Source organism: Oncorhynchus clarkii, chromosome 5 (assembly GCF_045791955.1).
Source record: "Oncorhynchus clarkii lewisi isolate Uvic-CL-2024 chromosome 5, UVic_Ocla_1.0, whole genome shotgun sequence".
Lineage (NCBI taxonomy): Eukaryota > Metazoa > Chordata > Actinopteri > Salmoniformes > Salmonidae > Oncorhynchus > Oncorhynchus clarkii.
In genome coordinates this window covers 12,652,412-12,674,538 of record NC_092151.1, presented here as the reverse complement: position 1 = coordinate 12,674,538, position 22,127 = coordinate 12,652,412, and the positions used below count along the sequence as shown (strand labels likewise).

The window sequence follows — 22,127 nt, the reverse complement described above, 5'->3', positions numbered from 1 at the left end:
ATTAAATTTAATTACTAGGTATCACTGCTCTGTTGAAGCTAGAAACACAAGAATTTCGCTTCACCTGTGATAAAATCTGAAAATCTCTATACGCGACCAATAAAATGTGATTTGATTTGATGTTAGTTTATGACAAATGACATAAATAAGGGTGACTTTGGTTCTTAAAATGTAAAAATAGAACTATGGTTTATGTCACTTGGCAAATTTAGCCGATACACAGGTGTCACAGATTCAAAGCATTCACATCAATCATGACAGATGCCCTGGATGGATCAAAGTCCAATATGTTACCGTAATGTAGTTGTTTGGCGTGCTATCAGCCTAGTAGGGCCTACAGTTGCTGTCCTCGTGTCCTGTCAACAACTAGAGCTCTTCTGGATCAATTCACTCTCTCTTCCCCCTCCTCTCCTCTCCTCCTCCTCCTCCTCCTCTTTCTTCCTCTTCTTCCTCCTCTCTTCCACCTCCTCTTTAAAAATAAAAAACGGAAATATTCAGACCCTTTACCCAGTACTTTGTTGAAGTACCTTTGGCAGCGATTCTTGGGAAGAGACGCTACAAGCTTGGCATACCTGTATTTGGGGAGTTTCTCCCATTCTTCTCTGCAGATCATCTCAAGCTCTGTCAGGTTGGATGGGGAGCGTCACTGCACAGCTATTTTCAGGTCTCTCCAGAGCTTGTCCCAAAGCCATTCTTGGGTGTGTGCTTAGGATCGTTGTCCTGTTGGAAGGTAAACCTTTGCCCCAGTCTGAGGTTCTGAGTGTTCTGGAGCAGGTTTTCATCAAGGATCTCTATGTACTTTGCTCCGTTCATCTTTCCCTCTATCCCGACTAGTCTCCCAGTTCCTGCCGCTAAAAAACATCCCACAGCATGATGCTGCCACCACCATGCTTCACCGTAGGGATGATATCAGGTTTCCTCCAGACGTGACGCTTGGCATTCAGGTCAAAGAGTTCAATCTTGGTTTCATCAGACCAGAGAATCTTCTTTCTCATGGTTTGAGAGTCTTTGGGTGCCTTTTGGCAAACTCCAAGCGGGCTGTTATGTGCCTTTTACTGAGGAGTGGCTTCCGTCTGGCCACTCTACCATAAAGGCCTGATTGGAGAGGAGTGGAATGGTGGAGTGCTGCAGAGATGGTTGTCATTCTGTAAAGTTCTCCCATCTCCTCAGAGGAACTATGGAGCTCTGTCAGAGAGACCATCGGGTTCTTGGTCACCCGCCCTTCTTCCCTGATTGCTCAGTTTGGCTGGGCGGACAGCTCTAGGAAGAGTCTTGGTGGTTCCAAACTTCTTCCATTTAAGAATGATGGAGGCCACTGTGTTGTTGGGGACCTTCAATGCTGCAGAAATTTGTTGGTTCCTCGACACAATCCTGTCTCGGAGCTCTATGGACAATTCGTTCGACCTCATGGCTTGGTTTTTGCTCTGACATGCACTGTCAACTGTGGGACCTTATAGACAGGTGTGTGCCTTTCCAAATCATGTCCAATCAATTGACTTTACCACAGGTGGACTCCAATCAAGTTATAGAAACATCTCAAGGATGATCAATGGAAACAAGATGCACCTGAGCTCAATTTCAAGTCTCATAGCAAAGGGTCTGAATACTTATGTAAATAAGGTATTACTGTTTTTTAGTTTTGATACATTTGCAAACATTTCTAAAAAGCTGTTTTCGCTTTGGCATTATGGGATATTGTGTGTATATTTTTATAAACATTTTAGAATAAGGCTGTAATGTAACAAAATGTGGAAAAAGTCAAGGGGAGTGTAAAGATAGTATACGAATATAAAAGGTGTACAGCAGTAGTTATATGGGATAAGACATGAATAGAACACAGTATATACTGTACGTTTAAAGTGGGTGAAATTGCATGTAAACATTATTAGTGACCAGCTATTTCAAATAATAATCTCATCATCAAGCTTTGTGCACCCCTGGGAGGCCCCAGGACCGAGTTGAGGAAACCCTGTCCTACAGGATATGCAGGCCATGTTACTCATTCTTGTGTCAGAGACGTTATGAGCAAGTGTCTGCTTGTCCTACCACTCGCCTTCGAAAGCTGTGGGCCTCCGAATCAGTGCGATGCAACTAATTTTTCTGGGGAACATATGTTTCACAACATGCACAGCCCCAGGGCATACAAGGCATTACACAAATCACCAGAGCACAACTATTGGGAATATCTCTGAACAAGAGTTCCTTTATGAGAATGTATCTATCCTTTAACTGTTGCTTGGCTAAAAGTCAGAGAGAAGTTAACATGTCAGTCTATCAATACAAAGCCTACTACAGAATGTACTGTACTACACAGCTTTTTACAGTATGGACTGTATATCTGTTGGTAGGTTTGAAGGACACTGGGGTTTTTGTATGGTAATTTTGACCTAATAATTTTTTTATGTTAGGTTTTATAAGGAAGGTCAACACACAAGATTACAGTTCAAAGAGATTTCTTGTAGATATTTTTGATGTAGAATGTCAAATTGATGTGTATAAATACATTTTTTATTGCATTGATTTCACTTTTAAAATAAACAAAGGAAATCAGTCAGGTGAGCTCTGACAAAACATATTTGCCAGGTTATCCTCAGTCTGAACTGTTGACACAAGATACTTTATGATAACCATCCTTCCTTGCATAGTTCTCAACCAATGATCTGCTCCCAAGTGGCGCAGCGGTCTAAGGCACTACATCTCAGTGCAAGAGGCAACACTACAGTCCCTGGTTTGAATTCAGGCTGAATCACATCCGGCTGTGTTTGGGAGTCCCATAGGGAGGTGCACAATTGGCCCAGCGTCATCCGGGATTGCCTGGGGTAGGCCGTTGTTCTAAATAAGAATTTGTTCTTAACTGACTTGCCTAGTTAAATAAAGGTTAAACATATATTTTATTAAAGATGTCTGAACATAGTCTATACCGTAATCGTTATATGCATAATTCAAAACAGTCACATAGAATAATCTAAACAACCTATGCGATCATACAATAATACAACAATACAAGTTGATAAATAAAATATGTTTGGTGTATATCATCAAGATAAAAAAGTGTGATATGGAAGTTACATAAATTAACTTTGTAGGTCCTAAATTATATCTGTATCGAAAGTGCATGACCATGCTTCACGTGCCCTGACTGTATAACTATTAGGTCTACTCTGAAGGAAAAAAAGCAGAATGGGTTTTATGATAGTGGTTCAAAAATATATACTGTTTGACCTAAGTTTGTGAAACTGAGTAGGCTATAGATACGCTACATTGGAATATATTCTCGCAGCCTATACCTCTATTCATCAGTAATATGCAGTGGGTTGAGTTTCTGTGCTATTTGACGTTTGACCCAATTTTCGAAAAACATGCAGTCCATGTGACGTTGATTCGCGCCCTCGACTATTGAATTGACTGCACGAGCGACCTTCCTCCTACAGTTTCTCCTCTCGGTAAAAGAATAAGTGTGGTCAGATTCGTTTGAGTGGCCTTCGTGGCATGCGACAGTAAAAGAGGCGCGGGACAGAGAGAGCGACGGAGAGAAAGAGAGAGCGACAGAGAGAGAGAGAGAGAGAACTTTAGAGCTGTCGAAGGGGGAGTTGCACAACACGGATTAATGTAACTCTGTTTACACCTTCCTTATTCCAAAACGTCAGCGTGAAGAGAAAAACTCAGCAAAATCAGGTAAAATACTCAAACGTGTTGAATTCATTACTTTTTTAGAACCATTGTCATTGTAGCCAACATAGTTGCAAACTTGAAGACAGCCCAGCACTTGACTTAGTGACAAAAGTTACAAAGTAGCGCGGGACTCGGCTGTCATTTCTGTTGCATATTTTGTTTCGTTCACGGAGTGTTTACCAGTGTCTCCCTGTGTCTCATGCGTTCTGGGGAATTGTCAAAAAAAGTTCTAAATCTAGATTTTGCGCGGAATCATTCGTCAAAGAATACTGTAGCTACAGGGTATGGCAGTTTGGCTGCGGTACGGACTGGCAGCATTAGCCAAAAACAAGGTTGGTCAAATTCGACAACCATACTGTATGTTGCGACAGTTTACCACATCAACGCTACTTGAGTAAGTACGGGAAACGTTGTTTTTTATTATCAACTCACGCTCAAATTGTCTTTTTATAGCTGCTATAAATTTAGAATATTCTGACAATGTAAATTATATTTAGTCTAATTTAAAACATTTAATTGATATGGAAGGCTTTCACAAGAATACAGTGCCTTCAGAAAGTATCCATACCCCTTGACTTATTACACATTTTGTTGTGTTACATTAGGAATACAAAATGTATTAAATATATTTTTCCTCTCACCCATATACATACAATGCCCAAAATTGACAAAGTGAAAACAAGGTTTTAGACATTTTTGCAAATTTATTGAGAATGACATACAGAAATATCAAATTTACATAAGTATTCACATCCCCGAGTCAATACTTTGTAGAAGCACCTTGCCAGCGATTGCAGCTGTGAGTCTTTCTTGGTAAGTTTTCAAGAGCTTTCAACACCTGAATTGTGCAACATTTATCCATAATTATTTTGAAAATTATTCAAGCTCTGTCAAATTGGTTGTTGATCATTGCTAGACATTTTCAGGTCTTGTCATAGATTTTCAAGTAGATTTAAGTCAAAACTGTAACTCGGCCATTCAGGAGCATTCACTGTCTTCTTGGTAAGGAACTGCAGTGTAGATTTGGCTTTGTGTTTTATGTTATTGTCCTGCTAAAAGGTGAATTGGTGGCAAGTAGACTGAACCAGGTTTTCCTCTGGGATTGTGCCTGTGCATTGCTCCCTTCTGTTTATTTCTTATCCTGAAAAACATTCCAGTCCTTAACAATTACATGCATACCCATAACATGATGCAGCCACCACAATGCTTGAAAATATGGAGAGTGGTACTCAGTAATGTGTTGCATTGGATTTGCCCCAAACATAACACATATTCAGGAAAAATAGTTAATTGATTTGCCACATTTTATGCAGTATTGCTTTAGTGTTTTGTTTTCGTTCTGTCACTTAGGTTTGTATTGTGGAGTAACTACAATGTTGTTGATCCATCCTCAGTTTTCTCCTATCACAGCCTCTGTAACCGTTTTAAAGTAATCATTGGCCTCTTGGTGAACTCCCTGAGTGGTTTCCTTCCTCTCCAGCAACTGAGTTAGAAAGGACGCCTGTAACTTTGTAGTGATTGGGTGTATTGATACACCATCCAAAGTGTAATTAATAACTTCATCATGCTCAAAGGGATATTCAATGTCTGCATTTGTTTTATTCCTCCCCATCTACCAGTAGTTACCCTTCTTTGTGAAGCATTGGTAAATCTCCCTGGTCTTTGTGGTTTGAATAAAATAAAAAATACAAGTGAAACAACAGCGTTACTAATGTGTAAAATAACAGGTTGTATTACACGTTCTCCTTTTCGACAACCAGAAAATGATAACCAGATGTTAGCCCAGGTTTCGATGTGAGAGATCCATTTGTTTACAGTGAAATCGGAGTATGATGCACGTCATGGCGATCCTGTTTATTTGTCATTGATGCGGTGGTATAAACAAATATGACGCGTGTTACCAGAGCAGAGGTGATCACTGAAGGGTGGGTATGAGGGGAACTGTGTGGTGGTTGGAGGTTGTTAGGATGCCTGGGCATACCAGGCCCAATACCTCGCTAAAATTAGTCACGTGTCAGCTGCGTTGCGGGCAGGTGCTAGTGGTGAGTGCTACAACAAGGGTCTAACACAACCAGCATGTGGAAAGCGAACAGCTCCTCTCACCCTTTGGTTTGGAATAGTAATGGCATGATGTGCCAAGATGCAATGCACATTTCAGAGACCTTCATGCAATTCCCATGGGCTGCTACAATACATAGGCATCATGCTTATGAAAAGGCTAGGAGGTAATCAAAGTTCACTGGGAAGTGACCTCTCCTTGTTTTGAACTGGTCTGGTGTTGATCCAGAGAACCAAAATGTCTGCTCCAAAAAGTGTTGACATTTGTTGCTATTTGCAGATGCTCATAGGTGGAACTAAAGGCCAAATATGTGTCTTTCTTTCAACTGCCTGAAACCACTCTGAGCCTGTGTGAGTACAGAATCCTCTTGTAGGGTCTCTTTCATAGAAAGCAGACCGTGGACTGATGGCTTTTACAATCTGACGCAACGCAGCTGTCACACAGAACACTACATAAATGCAAAAGGAGTGACCAAGAGGCCCGATATAGACGCTTGTATTTTTAGACCATCTCACCCATACTTTAACTCATTGCTCTTTGGTAATTGGATATCGCCCACTTCCACCCGCCCCACTCACCCGTACGCGTGGTTCGGCCCACTTGGGCCCTGGATGCAGTGAGGGCGTATGTCGGACAGCGTTCTTAAAATGGAACAGGCCATTTCTGGAAGCCGCTGTCATTCAAAACGGCACGAAAATACCCCATCGTCACTTGCAGTTATTTTAATAAACTGTAGACTGGGCACTGACAGTGTGCGTGATTGACAAAACTGTGGCCTGGAGTCAGAGGTGAAATACCAACGCAACAATTTTGGCAACTGCAAGAGGATGGGCAAAACAAATGTGGCCTCCGTCAAGCAGATCAACAGGGACCCGCGTGTCTGAAGAATCAGGCCAGTTCAGTCGTGACGACATACCCAAGACGATTAAAGTCATTATCTGCTTCATCAGTGTTATGAGAGCAACATGTATTAGATAACATCTGTGGTTTGTGGGATATAACTCACACACACAACCACCAAAAGGGAACCTAAGACTGTTCCTGGACTGAACTACACTTAGTGATCAAAAGATGTATGTCCTTATTACCAAGTATTGAGGAGGTTGAAATTTATTGTCACGAGTCATGTCCCGGAGGCAGAAGTGAGCAATTTCCCCTTAGATAGGCCAGCTGCAAAGTCAAAATTGTCTATACTGTAAAAATTCACGAAAACAAAAATGAGCTTTAAGGTTAGGGTTAGGCATTAGAGTTAGCAGTATGGTTAAGGTTATGAGTTAAGGTTAGGGTTAGGTTTCAAATCTGATTTGATGACTGTGGCTGTGTCAGCTAGTGACAACTCTGTCGAGCTGCCCTTAGAACAAGATTCATGACGAAAAACTCTAACATGCAAGTAATTATGTATATTTGACTTTGGTGTCGTTTGTCTATGAACAACCGTTTAGTCTAGTATTAGCCAGGTTTAAGTATCAAGCTCCTCACCATAAGAATGACCGAAGACCCATTTTTCACTATGTATCACTATGTTGATTGGTGAACCAAGCTCACTTGATGAGTAAACTTGCCGTAAACCTGAAGATTTGCATAAGCCCCCCAGAACTAATGCATAAGCTTTTGCTCATAGGGCCAACACAGTCATGCATATGAGCTAGGTTCAAACCCCTGTCAGTCAAAACAACACATCATGCTATGCCATGATAGGAAATATTTCCTATGATTTTCAGTACTTTTATTCAGAAATATCCAATGGCTAGTAGAGAAAGGGCAGTTTTATTTTCCCCTCTTCCAGTGCAGTTGACAATAATATCATTAATGTTATCAAATGCACAAGGTGATAATAGTAAGAGAAGGTGAATATATGCGTTTCACAGAGTGACAAGGTCGGGAGGTGGGCTTTAAACTGGATGATGTTGACGGCACATCATCCAGTATAATGGACGAGTGTGGGGATGATGGACCAGTGAAGGATTGCTGGAGGGAGAAAGACTAATGTATGGGTATCTTTATGGAGGTATGGACCATAGCTACCTACCTCAGATGGTATTGCTGATTTGATACACATTATCATTATGTGATAAAAGACCTCGTGCTCAATCAACCTTATCTTGCCGGTTCCTTCCAATCTGAAACCTACTTCCTACCATACAAATGATCACTTCTTCATTGTCACTTCCCCTCTTATACCTGAGTCTGACTGCTCGGAAAATGAGTCTAAATCAACCAAGCATGCTAATTAAAATGTAAGACAAGACAGAAGTTTTGCAAGAAAAACATGCAAAATAAGCTGTTTTTCTCCTCCTCTGTGGTAGAGGGCTGTGCCTCAGCCATTGATATCCGGAGAGTCCCCCGTCTGTTCTCCCCCCTCAGAACTTTCCCAGGCATTCTTGGGAGGCTTGGAGTGTGTGGAGCTACAAGCTGACGGGAGAAGGGGAAACAGCTGCACGGGGCTGGAGCTGACACAATGTCACATATTAGTGTTGTCGCTAGCGCTCTGCGTCTTGCTTAGCTGCTCGCTCCCTTTTGAGATTTATTTTCACTGGTGGAGAGATGAAAGGAGAGAATAAGACGAGCACCATTTCTGGAAGGCACCTCCTGGAGTCCCCCCTGCTGTCATTGCCAAGATTATTTATTTGTTGATGTGTTTCTTTATTTGATTGGTTTAGAAGATTTAAAAGAGAAATTTCAGGGACGATCTACTGCTGCAGTTGCCTTCTTGGAATATTATTTCTAAGATGTACAGGAAGATGTACTTTGATACATGATTACTGTGTAATAATTGTAATTTCGAAACATGTCCCAGTCAGAGGGTATCAAAGTAGAACCCAAGACAAGCCCTGTGTAATGGTTGCACAATGCACAACTGCTCCATGAGAGCCATAGCCTGCCAGGCTAAAGCCCAAGTCTGAAGCCCAAGTAGCTAATTCCTCAATTGAACACCAAGTAGGGGACCTACTGCCACCACAATGGCCAAGTTAAATGCTTAGTAGCACCCCACTACACATGCATCTCTCTCAACATGTGCCCAACATCATGGCACCAGGCCCGGTTGTCATTTGTAACTAATCAACAGTTATTAATGCAGCTGTATTGGTAGTGCAGAGGAGGTTAAGGTCGCTTGCCAGTTGGCACCGGTCTCAGACTCCAGTAAGCAATTACGACTGACTCATCATCAGAGATCGAGAAAGAGAAAGAGAAAGATATAGAGGAAGAGAGAGAATGTAAGTCAAATGCAAAATAATGCTTTTAATGCTCGGAAGGACAGGAAAGACAAGTCTCGGCACGCCCATACTGTTATTGTTTAAGGAGCCATGTGTGATCCCTTTTTTTCTTAAGAACTGGATTTGTGACTCACGTTTTCTTCCAACAAACGAGGTTGTTTGTAATTTGAATGTCATAAATAGTAATCTAGTCACATTTGCAGTCCTTATTTCACGACTGAGTGGAAAAAAAGCAACAGAACAAATGCTCCCTCTGCGGAGGATTGCGAGGAACGAGAAAAGTGAGAAATATCTGCCAAACTGTCAAAAGGTCATGGACTGCTTCCCCCAGCTGAGTCTGGCAGGTCGCCCCGTCACCCTGGTGACCTCCTCCCATTCGGTGTCAATGACCCAGTCCCAGGGCAAAGCCAAGCCAACTGGAAATCATTAATGTCGCTCAGGTACCACTAGGGATCCATTGTCCTCTCCGTGCAGGATGGAAGCAGGGAATCCAGGGATCTAGGTCAGGCCCAGAACCATTGGCAGCCAGTAGTGGCCCAGTGCTTTTAATTGCCGTAATCCTTACATCTAAGCTAACATATGGAATTGTTTTAAGATGGTCATACCAAGGATCATTTAGCTATTTTATTTTGAATCACAGGCAGGGTTCCCCAACTGGCCGCTCCCCAACTGGTTTTATTTGGCCCCCTAAGTTTTCATTGTTGGACATAAAAGACTGTAAAAACACCAGGAAATCAGATCCAATGAATCTAGCTATCGAACTAAGCCAATTTGCAAATGCTAAAATCAATATCTATATATTTTTTAAATTAATTCATTTAAGAAATCTATTCCCATGTATTCCCATGCATAATAGAGACACATGATTGTATATATAAATGTAAACAAGGTTTGAAATGATTGTTTTAGTCAAACATTATATCTGTTTGGGCTTCTTATTCGCAATTATGTTCCGGCCCTAAGACCATCCTGTCAAGAAGTAATTGGTCCACGGCTGAATCTAGTTGATGATCCCTGCCTTAAGGTATCAAAAAATATATATAAACAAAGAATTTTATGAAACATTGAATTTGGCCTTACTGCTATTAGCCAATAGAATCGCAATGATTAACAGTGTCATACATGAATAAATAGATAGTAAAACAAATATATCCATAGGAAATTTGTTCTGAAGTGTCTGTCTTATATCTGAGAGATACAAGAACGATCAGGAACCAATGATAATTTTTTTTTTTTACATGTATTTATTTTACATAGAGTGCATTTGGAAAGTATTTAGACCCCTTGACTTTTTCCACATTTAGTTAAGTTACAGCCTTATTCTAAAATTTATCAAATAGTTTTTTCCCCTCATCAATCTACACATAATACCTCATAATGACTAAGCAAAAACAGTTTTTTAGAAATCTTTCAACAACAAAAAATATACAGTATATGGTCGGAAGTTTACATGCACAAAGGTTGGAGTCATTGAAACTCGTTTTTAAACCACTCCACAAATTTCTTGTTAACAAACTATAAGTTTGGCAAGTTGGTTAGGACATCTAATTTGTGCATGACACAAGTAATTTTTCTAACAATTGTTTACAGACAGATTAATTCACTTATAATTCACTTAATCACAATTCCAGTGGGTCAGAAGTTTACATACACTAAGTTGACTGTGCCTTTAAACAGCATGTAAAATTCCAGAAAATTATGTCATGGCTTTAGAAGCTTCTGATAGGCTAATTTACATCATTTGAGTCAATTGGAGCTGTACCTGTTGATGTATTTCAAGGCCTACCAGTGCCTCTTTGCTTGACATCATGGGAAAATCAAAAGAAATCAGCCAATACCGCAGAAAAAAAATTGTAGACCTTCACAAGTCTGTTTCATCCTTGGGAGCAATTTCCAAACGCCTGAAGGTGCCATGTTCATCTGTACAAACAATAGTATGCAAGTATAAACACCATGGGACCACGCAGCCGTCATACCACTCAGGAAGGAGACGCGTTCTGTCTCCTAGAGATGAACGTACTTTGGTGCCAAAAGTGCGAATCAATCCCAGAACAACAGCAAAGGACCTTGTCTATATCCACAGTAAAACGAGTCCTATATCGACATAAACTGAAAGGCCGCTCAGCAAGGAAAAAGCCAGTGCTCCAAAACCGCCATAAAAAGGCCAGACTACGGTTTTCAACTGCACATGGGGACAAAGATCAATCTTTTTGGAGAAATGTCCTCTGGTCTGATGAAACAAAAATAGAACTGTTTGGCCATAATGACCATCGTTTTGTTTGGAGGAAAAAGGGGGATGCTTGCAAGCCGAAGAACACCATCAAACGTGAAGCACGTGGGTGGCAGCATCATGTTGTGGTGGTGCTTTGCTGCCGGAGGGACTGGTGCACTTCACAAAATAGAGGGCATGAGGTAGGACAATTGTGTGGATATATTGAAGCAACATCTCAAGACATCAGTCAGGAAGTTAAAGTTTGGTCGCAAATGGGTCTTCCAAATGGACAATGACCCCAAGCATACTTCCAAAGTTGTGGCAAAATGGCTTAAGGACAACAAAGTCAAGGTATTCGAGTGGCCATCACAAACCCCGGGCCTCAATCCTATGGAAAATTTGTGGGCAGAACTAAAAAAGCGTGTGAGAGCAAGGAGGCCTCCAAACCTGACTCAGTTACACCAGCTCTGTCAGGAGGAATGGGCCAAAATTCACCCAACTTATTGTGGGAAGCTTGTTGAAGGCTACCTGAAACATTTGACCCAAGTTAAACAATTTAAAGGCAATGCTACCAAATACTAATTTGTGTATGTAAACTTCTGACCCACTGGGAATGTGATGAAAGAAATAAAAGCTGAAATAAATCATTCTCTCTACTATTATTCTGACATTTCACATTCTTAAAATAAAGTGGTAATCCTAACTGACCTAAAACAGGGAATTTTTACGGGGATTAAATGTCAGGAATTGTAAAAAAAAAAAAAAAAACGGAATATAAATGTATTTGGCTAAGGTGTATGTAAACTTCTGACTTCAACTGTATATATAAACTCAGCAAATAAAGAAACATCCCTTTTTCAGGGCCCTGTCTTTCAAAGATATTTCGTAAAAATACAAATATCTTCACAAATCTTCATTGTAAAGGGTTTAAACACTTTTTCCCATGCTTGTTAAATTAACCATAAACAATTAATGATCATGCACCTGTGGAACGGTTGTTAAGATACTAACAGCTTTCACTAACAGCTTAAAGAGGCCTTTCTACTGACTCTGAAAATACCAAAGAGAGATGCCCAGTGTCCCTGCTCATCTGCGTGAATGTACCTTAGGCATGCTGCAAGGAGGCACGAGGACTACACATGTGGCCAAGGCAATAAATTGTAATGTCCGTACTGTGAGACACCTAAGACAGCGCTAGAGGGAAATAGGACGGACAGCTGATCGTGCTCGCAGTGGCAGACCACATGTAACAACACCTGCACAGGATTGGACTGGACTCAGGGCTTGTAGGCCTGCTGTAAGGCAGGTCCTCACCAGACATCACCGGCAACAACGTCCCCTATGGGCACAAACCCACCGTCGCTGGACCAGACAGGACTGGCAGAAGGTGCTCTTCACTGACGAGTTGTGGTTTTGTCTCACCAGGGGTGATGGTCGGATTCGCGTTTATCATCGAAGTTATGAGCGTTACACCGAGGCCTGTACTCGGGAGCGGGATCGATTTGCAGGTGGAGGGTCCGTCATGGTCTGGGGCGGTGTGTCACATCATCATCAGACTGAGCTTGTTGTCATTGCAGGCAATCTCAACGCTGTGCTTTACAGGGAAGACATCCTCCTCCCTCATGTGGTACCCTTCCTGCAGGCTCATCCTGACATGATCCTCCAGCATGACAATGCCACCAGCCATACTGCTCGTTCTGTGCGTGATTTCCTGCAAGACAGGAATGTCAGTGTTCTGCCATGGCCAGCGAAGAGCCCGGATCTGAATCCCATTGAGCACGTCTGGGACCTGTTGGATCGGAGGGTGAGGGCTAGGATCATTCCCCCCAGAAATGTCTGCAGGGTGCCTTGGTGGAAGAGTGGGGTAACATCTCACAGCAAGAACGGGCAAATCTGGTGCAGTCCCTGAGGAGGAGATGCACTGCAGTACTTAATGCAGCTGGTGGCCACACCAGATACGGACTGTTACTTTTGATTTTGACCCCCCTTTTGTTCAGGGACACATTATTCAATTTCTGTTAGTCACATGTCTGTGGAACTTGTTCAGTTTATGTCTCAGTTGTTGAATCTTTTTATGTTCATACAAATATTTACAGATAACTTTGCTGAAAATAAACGCAGTTGACAGTGAGTGGACATTACTTTTTTTGCTGAGTTTTTATATTGTCTGAGGTACTGAGCACTTTGGAGCAGGTTTTCATCAAAGATCTCTCTGTACTTTGCTCCATTCATCTTTCCCTCGATCCTGACTAGTTTCCCAGTCCCTGCCGCTGAAAAACATCCCCACAGCATGATGCTGCCACCATCATGCTTCACCGTAGGGTTGGTGCCAGGTTTCCTCCATACCTGACGCTTGGCATTCACGCCAAAGAGTTCAAACTTGGTTTCATCAGACCAGAGAATCTTGTTTCTCATGGTCTGAGAGTCCTTTAGGTGCCTTTTTGGCAAATGACAAGCGAGCTGTCATGTGCCTTTTACTGAGGAGTGGCTTCTGCCTGACCACTCTACCATAAAGGCCTGATTGCTGTAGTGCTGCAGTGATTGTTGTCCTTCTGGAAGGTTCTCCCATCTCCACAGACGAACTCTGTAGCTCCTTCAAGAGTGACCATTGGGTTCTTGGTCACGTCCCTGACCAATGCCCTTCTCTCCCGATTGCTCAGTTTGGCCTGGCGGACAGCTTTTGGAAGAGTCTTGGTGGTTCTAAACTTCTTCCATTTAAGAATGATGGAGGCCACTGTGTTCTTGGGGACTTTAAATGCTGCAGATCTGTGCCTTGACACAATCCTGTCTCGGAGCTCTACGGACAATTCGTTCAACCTCATGGCTTGGTTTTTGCTCTGACATGCTCTGACATGCACTGTCAACTGTGGGACCTTATATAGACATAGCCTTTCCAAATCATGTCCAATCAATTGAATTTACCACAGGTGGACTCCAATCAAGTTGTAGAAACATCTCAAGGATGATCAATGGAAACAGGATGCACCTGAGCTGAATTTTGAGTCTCACAGCAAAGGGTCTGAATACTTATGTAAATAAGGTATTTATTAAAAAAAATATATATAGACATTTGCAAAAATGTATAAAAAGCTGTTTAATCTTTGTCATTATGGGGCATTGTGTGTAGATTGATGAGGGAAAAAATGATTTGAAAACATTTTAGAATATGACTGTAACATATCAAAATGTGGAAAAAGGGAAGTGGTCTGAATGCTTCCCGAATCCATTATATTTCCATTCATTTTTTAAACTGGCACCTGGCTACCTTCAGCCTGGTATTGTGAGGCTTTTGTGTGTCCTAGAGCAAACCAGCCAACGTGTACGTATTCGTGAGTGGCCCACCTTTCCTGTTCGGACGCTACGGACAAAAGTTGGCAGATCAGGCTGTACCGACTTTAGACAAGTCCCGTGATGCTTGTGGGGGTCGTAGAGCAAAACTGAAAACACCATTGTGTTCATGAGAGTCTCACCTTTCCATGTAGTTTGTTTTTCTAGGCCAAACCGTTCGGACGCTACAGACGTTTTCGTGAGTATACCGATTTTCAGGATGTTTCATGGTCTGACAAACACCTCTCTAGCTCAGCCACCTTTTTCCTCAGATGCGGAAGGCTGACATCGGAAGATACGATTGATTGAGATGCAGCCAATGCAAAAAAACATATCTCTAGGTTAAACTGACTGATTCTTTATTATTATGCTAATTAGATTTCCATGGGGGCGTGTACATCGACTCTAGGGGGTTAATCAGAGGTGGGTGGGGGACAGGGGCGAGGGCGGAACGTGGTTTACAGGGACCGTCCCCATTAATGCGTAACCCCTATCTATTAGATGTAGGAGTTGTCATTTATTTTGCTCCTCCCTCACCCAGCCGTCACTGTGGTGAAATGGAGAGGTGGGGGGGTGGGGGCGGAGGGTGTACTGTATCTACTATGATGGAGTGTCTAATTAGGCTTGGTGGTTTAAGTGTGTTTGTCTATCACTGCATGTGGGTGTTGCAGTTTTGTATGACTAGGTGTGTATGACTTGAGTGTATGTCAGAAGTAGCCTTGAATGCAGTACTGTTGTACAGGGGAGTGACTTGTCTGTCTGCCTGTCTTGTCTGCCTGTCTGCCACTGGTCTTGGAAGCTTTTACATTGTCAGCCTTTACTGTGGTGCTGTCGTGGATGTTAGGGTGTGTGTCTGTGGGGGGCTCCATTTGTGGTTGAGGCCCTGTCACGAAAAGGAGAGGAGTGGAGTGAAAGCAGGCCGCATCCTCATTGACGTTCAGAGGAAGAAGCAGCTGTGGCCCTTTGATCTGCCTAAAGAGGTTCTGGTCTTTACCATGACACTGTAAAAAAGTCTTAAAGAGCAGAAACAGATCAGCTTTTAACCAGCCCACTGTTTGGGAACGGAGCAGCTTTTAGCCAGCCCACTGTTTAGGAACGTAGCAGCTTTTAACCAGCCCACTGTTTGGGAACGGAGCAGCTTTTATCCAGCCCACTGTTTGAGAATGGAGCAGTTTTTAGCCAGCTCACTGTTTAGGAACTTAGCAGCTTTTAACCAGCTCACTGTTTAGGAACGTAGCAGCTTTTAGCCAGCTCACTGTTTAGGAACGTAACAACCCTTCGTGCTGTTGTCTGTGCCCAACAATGTTTGTAACATGTTTGGGCTGCTACCGTGTTGTTGTCATGTTGTGTTGCTACCATGCTGTGTTGTGTTGCTACCATGCTGTGTTGTCATGTGTTGCTACCATGCTGTGTTGTCATGTGTTGCTGCCATGATGTGTTGTTGTCTTAGCTCTCTCTTTATTTAGTGTTGTGTTGTCTCTCTTCTTGTGATGTGTGTTTTGTCCTACATAAAACAAAAAAAATGTATTGCATAGCCTACAGTCGGAAGGACCTGCAATTTGGGCAGAGTGCGTGGCAAATACCAAATACATGATTATTGAGTTGCGACTGTCAGTGAAAAGCAAAGAGACCCAGCCAGGCATATCGTAATATTTAAAAATGCAATTGCGGAAAAACTGTTTGTAAAACAAATGTCTATTGCTGTAAAGAGAAGACACTGAAAATAGTCTAATCTGTCTTTTAGTTATCAAAATTCTCAACTTCATTGAGCGGAGAACATCAGCCATATGTCTGGTGAGTGTGCATATTCACTGTCTTTATCATTGGGTCAATACCACTTTTGTTTGTTTTAGGACAATAATTTCCTCCAGGTTAGATGGACGTCATATTGTATTTGTGTGTCCCCTTTTCATAGGCCTTATAAATGGATCAGACATAGTTTTTATTGATCTGTTTGTCAGTGTCAGCAGAGTAGGCTACCCTGACATTTCTGTTGTATTAAAACAGATTCTGCTAATGTCTCCAGTCATATAAAGTGTAGTAGAATTGCATGAAATGTGTTTTTTAAAAGCTAACATTTTCCTGTGAAAAGAAACGTCTTCTCTAAGTGGTGTGTGACACGCTGAATGAAGCCTGCCTATTTGCCCATGGCAAATGGGAAGCACACTTCAATTACCAGTTGAGAAATACAAATAGTAGCTCTTTATAATCGTGGCCATTGTTTGTTTGTTTTTCACTCGATTGCCTTTAGAATTGTTGCACAATGATTGGGCTTATTAAAGCAATAATGGTCTGGGGCTGTTTTTCATGGTTTGGGCTAGGCCTAATGCTGCAGCATACAATGACATTCTAGACGGTTCTGTGCTTCCAAAATTGTGGCAACAGTTTGGGGAAGGCTCTTTCCTGTTTCAGCATGACAATGACCCTATGCACAAAGCAAGGTCCATACAGAAATGGTTTTTCGAGATATGTGTGGAAGAACTTGACTGGATGACGCCAATTGAGAACCTGCACAGAGCCCGGACCTCAATCCCATCCAACACCTTTGGGATGAATTGGAACACTGACTGCGAGCCAGGCCTAATCACCCAACATCCGTGCCCGACCTCGCTAATGCTCTTGTTGCTGTATTGAATCAAGTCCCCAAAGCAATGTTCCAGTCTAGTGGAAAGCCTTCCCAGAAGAATGGAGACTGTTATAGCAGGAAAGGGGGGACCAACTCCATGCCCATGATTTTGGTATGAGATGATTGGCGAGCGACTTTTGATCATGTAATGTACGTTCCTCTGATTCCTTCAGAGTCAGTAATCACTAGAGGGAGAGAGAGAGAGAGTTCCAGAAATGTGGGGAAAATCCTGAGCTTTAGGGTCCACAGTCAACACTGCAAGCTTCTCTTTACTCTCTGCATTAGTATGGCAAGCTCTTAGAGCCTGGCAGAGTATTTTGATCAACAGCTGTTGATTGAAACTGTTGTTGATCAGACCTAAAGTGGTCGAGAGCATTTTGCTTTGAAAAACTATTGTTTTGTTGCAGGGCAATTCCATGGTAACAGAATTATACTGAGTGAAAAATCAAAATCAACCTTGGAATTGCCCTGCAGTATACGGTTTGAGTTTAATTAATTCTGTAGGTATTTTAATTATAGACTGATTTCAAATATTTTCTATCTGCATGAGGAATTTCCATCTGGACCCACTCAGAAGACATAAATGCAACTACACTCTTAGACTTGGATTATACTGAGATGTAAATGCGAACATAGATTCAAATTCCATACTGCAGGATAGCATTCTTTAATCCTGGTCTCAGAATACCCAAGACCGAATTGCAATTAAACACAAAAGAAAATACAATGTTGATGTTGCTAAGCAACTCCATGCCCACTGCTGCTGTAGTTTATAACAGTATGCTGCTGACTAAGTTCCAAGCGGCTACAGTGCAGGGAAGGGAAGGGTCCAAACCTGGCTCTCTGTCTCATTGTCAAATGTCCAGGGTGCACGGCACCACTCTCTCATCTGAGGATCATGTGCTAGTCAGCCCAAAACTTGACTCGAGTTCAATTGGAGGTAGAGAGGGAGAGAGAGACAGGGAGAGGGAGACCAGGAAGAGAGAGAGAAAGAAAAAGAGATCCTGTCTTCCTTCTCCTCTCTTACGCTCAGCTTGTCTGTCTCTGAGTTTAGATCTGCTATCTGCCAGAGGGATTTCAGGCGACCGAGGCAGACTTGAACAATAATCATTTTGAAATGTTTCCTGGTAAATGGTGGCTGTGTGAGTCATTGGAGAGCACAAGATTGTGTGTGTGTGTGTGTGTGTGTGTGTGTGTGTGTGTGTGTGTGTGTGTGTGTGTGTGTGTGTGTGTGTGTGTGTGTGTGTGTGTGTGTGTGTGTGTGTGTGTGTGTGCGCGCGCGCGTGGGTGTGTGTATGTTGGTGCAGGTGTGTGTGTGTGTAGTATTTACACTGTGTGTTTGTGCGCACGTGTTCATACAGTACCGCTTCGGTTTGTGCGCTTTTGGGTGTATCAGTGTTAAGGAACGACGGATTAGGCTTGCTCCACTTGGCAAAGAAACTGTTAAAGGAATTGCAGCAACAAAAAATAGAAGAAAACCATGGTAGAACTAAAAGTAGTAACCGCATGAGAGAACCCATAAATAGAATAAGGCCTCCGATTCACTGCATCACCTTTCCTTGTTTGTCTCGAGATCAAACCGAACACTAGCATGTTCGTACAAGTTGAACAGTACTTAGAGCCCCACAAAAAAAGACTGTCTGTAAATCTCAAGAATAAGGTAGCAGAGTTGCCTTTACCTAGGATGGATAGGTTTTACATCCGTGCGTGACAAACTACAGTGTTTCTGGCAGACAGGCAGGTTGTAAGCACATACTCATTTCAACATCTAGCTACTATCTGTCTCTCTACCTACAAATCCAGCAGCTTTTTTCATGTCGACGAGCAAGGAGACTTGTGGCAAATGGGGTTGTACTGTCAAAAGGTCAAAACCCCCAAAATATCTATCTACCCACAAATCTCTTTAATCCAATGAGTACCACAGCCTTTTCCATGTAGGAGGAACAGGAAGACTTGACCCAGATGCTATGTGGGAAGGGTTAGCTCACATTCTGGGAGTAGCGAAGGTAGTATGAGCCTAGCGGTAAACTGATACAAACAGCTGCATTCCTTAATAAACTACTCCACGCCCCTTTTTCACCCAATCCAAGAGGGCCCCCTGCATTCAAACTCAGCTTGGATCTATTATCAGACCACCGGGTTTGCTCTTTTCTCTCTTATTAGCGGTCATTTTATTTGAGGGACCTATCTACATTTGCTGGGAGATGACGCAGCACTAATGGACAGCCGGAAGGGTGTGTGGTGATGGAGATGGTGGTGGGGTGTGGTTGTAAAAAAACACAGAAAACTATCCCTTAGCAGGGTTGAGCCATAACCCTTGATCCCCTAGCAGCACTGTACTATCGGTGTTAGATAGAGATATTGTACAGACCCTGTCAATTCCCATTAATTAATAACCCAGCATAGCTTCTGTCCATTAACTCACCACCCTGATAAGATTATAGTCATAGCCTGCCAATCCAGGTTAGCAAGCGCTAACAAACTAGCCTAGCATTGTTGTCAAAAAGTGAATGACTTTCACATAGGGAAATGGGTAAGATTGTTTTTTCACATTGAGGTGTGTGTGTACTTGTTTTCCTAACTTGGTTTGTGTCCAGAATATCTTCAAAAGCTATTTTAAGCTTAAGGTTTAGGGTTAAGGTTAGGGTTAGGTTAATGGGTAGGGTTCGGGAAAATAGGATTTTTAATTGTAAAAAAATATGTACTCCCCCAAAAGTCCTGAAATGTCATAAGAATAAAGCTGTGTGTGGGAATGTTCTCCCAGCAGTCCTGTACACAGTACTCTGATGCTGTAAACTGTGCTAAGTTAGTAAGTGCAGGTTGTGTGGTGTTAGAGTATTGGGTTGACACTTGACAGTGAGGAACTTTTGAACTGATATTGACGTCAGTCACTGGTGTGCGTGAGTGAAGAGGGAGAGTTTGGTTAGAGCCACAAGTAAGAGCTTAATCATTTCTCTAATCTGAGGTCGCCTCGTGAGGTTTGGATTTCCACGTACATCACGTTGACGAATTCCACAAATTTTGAAAGGAAACGCTGAAGAAAAGGTGTGAGCTGAGGCTAAAGAAAAAAGGTCAGGTGAACACGCTATTGGACTCTTTGTGAAGACTTTATCACGTATACTTTTACAAGTCTACTAAAAAAAAGCAGTAGTGAAGAGAAGCATTGATGATATGTTGATGAGAATTCCTTGTGATTGATATGCCCTGGTCTAAACGATACCTTACTTTTGAAGAGTTTTACTTGTGAAACTAATTTGTATGCCGTTCTATTCCACTTGTATGTCGCAATAGAAGACACACTGGATAAGAATGTGGGTTGTAAAATGACTCAAATATGAATGTTTGTTTTTTAGGCCTAGCTGAGACTTAAGTGAGAAACAAATCTCATCGCCACACCCACAACATTGTTATAAGGATGGCATAGTGCTTGTTGGGAAATGCCACAACACATGACAATGGATGGATGGATTTGATCATTAAAGAAGAATTTAAAAAAAAAAATTAGGCATAGCGGTCAAAATTAATGAAGGTTAGGGGTTAAGGTTAGGTTTAAGAACAAGGGTTAGGTTAAAGCTGCAATGTGTAACTTTTTGGGTGACCTGACCAAATTCACATAGAAATATGTATTATAGATTTGTTCTCTCATTGAATGCAAGTCTAAGAAGTGGTAGATCAGTTCTATGTGCACTATTTCTATGCTTCCCGTTCTTATGTTTTAAGCAGTACAATCCTCCATTGCAATTTCAATGACCAAGATTAAGGCTTGAAGACCTGAAAGTTTCAGACGTTGAGCTACTTTTACTTGGTTCCCCTTTTATCGCTCTGTCTCTCTCCCTCTCATTTCCTCGATCGTTACCATAGAAGTTCTGATATTAACCACCGGCGTGTGTGTGTGTGTGTGTGAAACTTCCGTGCATCATCGCAATGACTGTGTGGTTAGAAATGACGTGTGTGTAAAAGGCCATGCACCCTTTCAGTCCAGCGGTGAAACCCCACAATGAAACTTCTGTGAGCGGTGGCTTGCAGCGTTGCACCATGCAACTCTCGATTGGCGTCATCCACCTCCCTCCAATCACACCACCGCACGCACACAGTACTATTGTCCTTATGTAGGCACAGTTGGTGCCTGGGCCAAGGGAATTCACCAGATGGTCCGCTCACCAATCCCTTGGGCCAAGAGAATTCACCAGATGGTCACAGATCTGTCTCCCTATTCCTATTATCATTACCATGCAAAACAGTCTGGCCTCATAGCAATCTCAATGATGATTATGATTATGATGATGATGGTTGATGGTTGATAGCGATGATGTTAATGGTGATGAGGAAGATCATGGTTGATGGCTATGATTATGGTGTTGATGATGACGGTTAATGGTTGATGGCTATGATGATTATTATGATGATGGTTGATGGCTATGATGATGATGGTTAATGGTTGATGGTTGATGGCTATGATGGTTGATTTCCATGATGATGGTTAATGGTTGATTGCGATGATGTTGATGGTGATGAGGAAGATGATTGTTGATGGTGATGATGAAGATGATGGTTGATGGCTATGATGTTGATGGTGATAATGATGACGGTTGATGATTATGGTTGATGGCGTTGATGATGATGAGGAAGATGATGGTTGATGGCAAGGGACTGAAGATGATGAAGGCTGTAAACTCTATACACCACTGGATTTAACAGCTTCCCAAGCATTATTCTACTGTATTATGAAAACAGTCCTATCACTGACTTCCCAGACTGGATTATGTTATGGCTTTCCAGACCCACTGAGAAGTACAAGTCTGCCAAAGTCAGCACAACATTGTCGTAGGGATAAGAGTTCAGTGCATTCCTGTCTCAATAATGTTCCTAGGCCCACAGAGAGAGCGAAGAATACAATGGTAGGCAGGGTAAATTCAGGAGACTGTGTGTGTACTTGTAATTATAAAATCCTTGTATATCCAATTATGTATTATTGAGGAGTTGAGAAGTCATGTAATGCATTCAGTATGTATGTCA

At 42.1% G+C, this 22,127-nt stretch overlaps 1 protein-coding gene across 2 annotated transcripts in view; it reads left to right on the top strand.

The window, feature by feature from the left end:
• The first annotated feature begins 3,375 nt into the window (after positions 1-3,375).
• Positions 3,376-22,127, top strand: part of LOC139408360 (NIMA-related kinase 6) — a 78,240-nt gene continuing 59,488 nt past the window's right edge. The window contains exon 1 of one of the 2 annotated variants that reach the window (XM_071152134.1): positions 3,376-3,675. The gene's annotated coding sequence lies outside the window, so the exon portion shown is untranslated. The remainder of the gene's footprint in view (positions 3,676-22,127) is intronic. The other variant, XM_071152135.1, reaches the window with a different exon arrangement.